This window comes from Pinus tabuliformis, chromosome Q (assembly GCF_031772625.1).
Source record: "Pinus tabuliformis cultivar Carrire ecotype Pingquan chromosome Q, CPIR1, whole genome shotgun sequence".
NCBI lineage: Eukaryota > Viridiplantae > Streptophyta > Pinopsida > Pinales > Pinaceae > Pinus > Pinus tabuliformis.
Genome location: NC_142296.1, coordinates 329,257,593 through 329,264,342, shown reverse-complemented (window position 1 = coordinate 329,264,342; position 6,750 = coordinate 329,257,593).

Below are 6,750 nucleotides of genomic sequence, written 5' to 3'. Positions count from 1 at the left end.
CCCATGAGGAGCTTGAACTAGCTTGAGGAGCCCACTGCTGCCAAGATGGAAACTGGTATTGGGGCCATACGAGCGAATAAGGCATAGTCTAGGGACCCATATTAAAATTGCTAAAATATTGAGATGGATCTGGAAACATACCTTGATTTCCCATCGACAGTCGAGGTTGCCATGGCTTTTTAGGTCCCATAAAGTACAACTGCTCCATATCTTCTCCTGTTCCTTGAAAAACCACTTTTAGCCTTGGCAAAGATGGGCATGAACTTGTCGCGTGCTTTAGTTCACAGATTGCACACTCCTCTACAGAGTTCAATGGACATTCCCTTTGTGGATGTTTCTTTCTGCATGTGGGGCAAAATATGACCATAGTTCTTTCTAATTCTAGCTGTTTCTATTTTACCTGCAGTGTGTCCATCTGTTCAGACAAGGTACTCAGGATATCAATCCTCAGGTTGTCCAGCAGGTTCCCAATTTCTGCTTTTGTAACACCTCCGCCAAATACCTTTGTTGATCAAATCCCTCGTTTATTTCTTGCAACCCCTCTTGAGCACTGAATACACAAATCATAGATGGTATCAAAGTCCTCCTTTGATATATCCCCTTTTCCGACTATATTCAACAATTCCAAAGAGTCTTCTCGGAAGGCCTGGAGGAGGATAATTTTCAAAATGTCTTTATCCAGGTCGGAGTGACCTGACCTCTATAATGTGTATTTGAAGCGTTCCACACAGTCTTCCATATTTTCGTCCTCTTTCTATATAAATTTAAAAATCTCTTCTTTAATATCCCGTGATTTACAGTAGTCTTGGTATTTCTCCAAGAAAGCAGTTCTCATTGCTTCCCACGTGGTGATAGACCTTCCCCCAAGACCCATAAACCACTGTAGGGCTATCCCTTTTAGTGTAGCAGGAAAAAATTTTAATTTCTGAGCATCCGTTATGTAATCATACCCTTGACACACAATGTCAAATTCAAACAAAAACATGTCAGGGTCTTCTGAAGTAAGCCCATGGAAACTGGGTAAAGCTGTTAAAGGGATGGGCTTTGTTGGGGCACTAGTCCCCAAATCCCCAATTGGGAAGTCAACAGTAGAGGTTGTAGGTGCCATGAATATCCGCAAATACTCACTAGGGATTTCAACTGGCTCCACCGGAAGGGATTTTATTATAGGGGTTTGAGTTGCCTTAATAGCGCTTCCTCTATCCTTCGGTGATCAAAATGTTTCTACAATATCTTCCCCCTTGTCACTGTGGCTGGACCCTTCGGATATCCTCTCTATAATTTCTTCTTCCCTATTAGGATGGAAAATTCCTCCAGATGATTTACTTGTGACCCCTTCTTCTTCTGTTGCAAGCAACGAGATTCCTTTAGCAGGCATACTGTTGCTTGTTTCTCCGACTGCTGGAAGGGTCTATTGTATTGAACTGGCAGGGGGTGCTATGAACAACACTGGTTGATCTACATATTGTCCCTTCAATTTTGTTCATGCACCTGGCCTCACGGCTGCACAGGAAGATGCCTCTGACTCAGCTTTTGCAATGATTTGCTGGATGTAGGTGTTCCTTCCCAAATCCTGTCTTCCCTTCTTTGGGGCTCTCCCTCTGCCCCTTTTATTTGGCTCTCTATTCATACAAGTTGGTGTGGCGGTAGAAATCAAACCACTATGCTCAAAGCCTGGAGTAGGGTGTCAAAAGACCATTCCCTTCCCAGGACGAGAGATTGCTTTGAAGAGAGGGTTGTTGACGATAGAAAAAAAAGAAAAGAAAAGAATATAGGAACCTAGGGTTCAGGACCTGGAGTAGGGCATCAAAAGACTCCTCCCTCCCCAGGACAAGACCCAATCAAGAAACAATGCACACATGATAGAACCTTAATACTTCAAGACCTGAAGTAGGGTGTCAGAGGACCCTTCCCTCCTCAGGGTGAGAGATTGGGTTTCTCGAAATCAAAACAAAAATGCTATAAAAATCTAGGCTCAAAGACTGGAGCAGGGCATCAAAAGACTCCTTCCTCCCCAGGGCAAGAGATCGGCCCTACCAAAAAAAAAGCTCAAAATAAACGAAATACCTACGCTTAGGAACTGGAGCAGAGTGAGAAAACTTGTTCTCTCCCCAGGACGAGAGATTGACCCTTTGGTTAACACAGATCGTGTCTTGCACCTCGTTAGCCTCCCCGACAATGGCGCCAAAATGTTGGTGTCCAGGTATGAATAATTTATCCACTCCTTTTCCTACATTAATGTATCAATCCAGGTGCGTATTCTTTTCAAGGAAACATGCAAGGTATATGCAGGGGCAAGGTTACGATCTGCCCTCAACCAAGGGTTCGTGATTGGAAATCAAAACATTGCTAAGACAAAAGTAAAACTCAACTGTAGAACGTAAAAAGGTATTCACAGTTATCTAAGAGATTTGCAACAACAAACAAGAAATAAACACAACAATACAAAACACACACAACACAAGGAACATGCAACACCTGATCAGAAGAGCGGGCCCAGCTCTCTGATCAGGGCTGCGTTACTCACAACGAACGATAGATCAACAAAGGGTTATATCTTATTAATCTGAATAATGTTGTTACAATATCATACCAGGGTCCCCTTGATACAAGAATGACCCATCTTTTATACAATACAAAGGAGAATAATTCTCCCTGAAACTTGGCAACTATATGCCAAAAGATATACATAAGTTGTATTGCAGCACTAGAGTTGATAGAACCAAGAACAAGAATGGTTGAAAATGGGTTGAGAGCAGTTGCAATTAGTTATGCTATTTTTTCGTAGTCGATCTACTGCTATGAATCACAGAACTGCTGCGATATGCTGCACAGTCAACACTTGTGCTCCATAATTTGCGATCATCACAAGTTTTAGTGGTTTGTGTAGTTAGAAACCTTTATGACTCTACTTCATTAATTAAATATCCCAAGAGACGATAAAGGGGAATTACCTCTTAATATTACACAGTAAATATATGCGAATGAATACAAAAAAAAAAGGTGAAAAGAGGAATGCGAATGCACGGAAAAGATAGGCCAATCAGGTAGATCACAAATCCCATATAAAACATATTTTTATAGAATTAGAAGGAATTAAAGGACAATTCAATTAACACAATCAATTTTCAGTAAATACGTTTTGGATTTAATAAAAAACGACACCACAAAAGAATTGATTTATCAAAATAATGAAGAATTCAAACTCTTTCATTTCACTTAACCTAGGAAAATGATGATCGTGTTATACTAAATGTACAAAGTAGTGTTTTAACTAACTTATATGTAAATATTGGCTTTTGGACTTTATATTTTATGGTTCTAAATTATAGGAAGGCACAAGAGGTGCTTGTATTTGATTAATCCGTAGTGAAGAAAACACTGATATTGCTTGCAAGATTGAATTTAAAGGTAATGATAATACTATAAATTATAAAATCATTAATTCAAGGCTCGAGGTATGTTATCGATTTAAAGTTGAAATCTATAAAATTTTCTAATGATTATAGTCATTGTAAGGAAAGTAACGAGTATTATTCACTAATATCACTTCATTTAAAAAGTTATCTACGGACGCTAATCAATTAATCTGAAGGTTTTAATATTACTTATGTTTTTTATAAAAAAATGTAGGTGTTGACATGTTGGCTAATGCTACCTCCAAATTAACTCTAATAAATAATGAGTTCATTGCTTAATTACATTTTATCTTTATCAATTCTTAATTTTATGAATAAAAATAGAGTGAATTTGATGATAATTACTGGATCATCCAATTCTGGAACAATAAAGACATATTCAAGGATGTAATGATTCATATGGATATGTCGAAACTTGAGTTAGAGCCAACACGAGATGCAAAATTTTAAAGGAAATTTCATTCCAAGAAATGTTTTAACATTTGAGAGATTATAGGATCTCAAAGAAAAATTTCAAGGATCCCTAAATGGTAAAATAAAGAGCTTGTCCATGAACCATCAATTGATCAATTTGGGCATTACTAAAAACCTAAAGAATGTCAATCTTGGAACTTGTTGTTCTCCAACAAAAAAAATCCAAAATAGATATGTTTATCCATGTGATATATGAATGTGTTTTCTTGATTTTATGGTGACTTGAAATCATATGATACATGTATTATACAATATGTCATTTCATTTAAGGAAGATGTCAGGCTATGCCATCAAAAACTGAGAAAAGTGCATCTAACATTACAACCTCTAATCTATAAAGAATTGAAAAAATTAGTAAAATCATTTTAAAAGTCAGACAATTATAATAGATAGATAATATGATTCGTATTTGGAAAATGTTAAGAGAAATTAGATTATATATAGATTTTTTGAATTATTGTGCTTACAAAAATTCCCCTTCATTTTAGAAAAAAAAGGAAGGGGTCCCCATTGAATTCTAAAATTGCTCTCTATTTTTTGTTTTCAAGTCGTGGTCCTTTATTGAATAAATTATTATCATCATGTTCACTAAAAACATTTTAAATGTTTTGATGATTGATTATGTTGATTTACATTTGAGAGTAAGAGTTATTTTCTTTATGGTTCACTTGATCCATTGCCCTTTGGTTGCTTGATGACATTCTATTTGATTCTACTTGTGCCCCTTGTTATTAGTATTGGTTTGGTAAATTAATGCTTAAATATTTTTTATTTTCCTAAAGTTGTGTGTCCTCATAATTCATGCCTAATTGATTTTGGTTTTTGTTTTGTTCTTACTCCTTGCTTCTATCCTGTAATTATGGTTTTTTTTTAACTCTCTTAAATGATTTAATTTATACCAGGCTCATACTAAGATATAAATAAGACAAGTTAAATATAAGTTTGAAACTAGACATGGAGTCTTATGAGATTTAATCTAACCATGTTTGTTCTTAGTAATAATATGACCCTAACCTATGATAAGATCTTTTCTTAAATGAGGTTTGTGTGGCGATATTTTCATTTACAATGTCAGATAGAATTTTTGTATGCACACTACAATATTCTCTTGATACTTTGTAATAGTCGCAGAAAGGTTGCATTATATTCTTTTGATATCCATGCTTAGTTAGGAAATAAAATTTCTATTTACAAATCACTTAAACCCAATACCTTATTGAGATTCTAGGATCATTTCTCCTCATGTTGACATTTTAATGATAATTTTGAATACATATGGGTCTATGTTATTTTCTGGTCCTGTGTATTGATTACTTTGATCCCTTATGACTTGTATATTACTAGGGTTTTGATTGATTATTCTATTCTCATTGTTATTTTAATTTCAAAGGTTTTTTTGACTTCCAGTTTTCTTTAAGTTCCATGTGCAAGAACCTTCACAGAAAGTCATAATATTATATATGGATTCTAGTGGATCGTAGGTGAAGTACACTATATCCTCCTTCTCCATTGTTCGAACTCCAAAGGGGAGAGATTAACAATATATGGTGATACTAGATTATTTGTTCTTATCAAGGAAAGGGGTTTTGTTTTTTTATTGAAAAGATACATGTATTCATAAATTTGATTTATGAATAAACATTTTCACATAAATATGAATTAAAAGTTATTTTTAAAATTACATTTAAAGTCAAATTCTTTTCTACATCCTATTTTTATGTGCAATTTATAACCAATTAAAAGATTCACTAAAAGATATAGTAAGTGTGACATTTTGTAGTTGCATTAAAATATTAAAGTAAATTAGAGTAACTCCACCTAAGTAGTTTGATTCTTTTTCATTTGGTGATATTTTATAGTTGCATTAAAATATTAAACTAAATTATAGTAACTCCACATAAGTAGTTTGATTCTTTTTCATTTGGTGATAGTGTATAAAGAAATTTGTTAGATTAATACTAATATTGGTTTTTTGGTTTATACTTTTTATTCATATTTTATGAATAAAAGTTCCATTTCTTGGAATATCGAAATTATTGACTAGATGTATTGTCAAAATAATTGGTTAATTATTCTTGATTATAGGTTTAGTTGATGGAGCTAATGGTCAAGGAATTCAACCATATTAATAAGGAAATTCAATTACTAAGGTGTGCCATCAAAATGTAGTAATGGAGGAAGTTACAACAAATTCATAAATAAGTGAAAAATACCAACTCATAAAGAGGTGGAAGGATTATGTTTGAAAGGCAAAGATCATAATCACAAGGTGCAACCATGCTATCATGGATAGGTTTGAATTATAGTCACATTATGGAGGAGCCACCCTATCGCGGAGAGTATGGAAATATTGTCATGTTGTAGAGGAGCCACATTATGATGGAGATGCCACAATGGTAGTCACATTGTGAAGGTGTCGCACTATCATGAAGATGCTATAAATTATAGTCATAATATTCAATAGCCACACTATCATGGAGAAAGATGGAAATTACATTTCAAATGACAAGGTGATTCATGCTATTGTGGTGGAGAGCACTAGATATTGCAAGGAAAATGGTGTGAAGAAATGATTGATTCAATTCTAAGATGGATGAGGATTGGTTGCTCAAGTTCTCAAGGAGATTTTTGAAATACCAAATCACAGAGAAGAAGGGACATGAGTGCTTAATTTTGGTGCAAAGAGATATCAAAAGCATGAAACCATATCACATATGGATGTGTAATGAGGATCATAGTATTCTTTGGAGCCCCACCATGTTATGGAACCAGCTCAAAAAAAGATAGAAAAAGAGATCCACGCCTTAGAATTCAGCCTCTTCGAGGGGGCAACCTCCTTTACATTACATAAATGAAC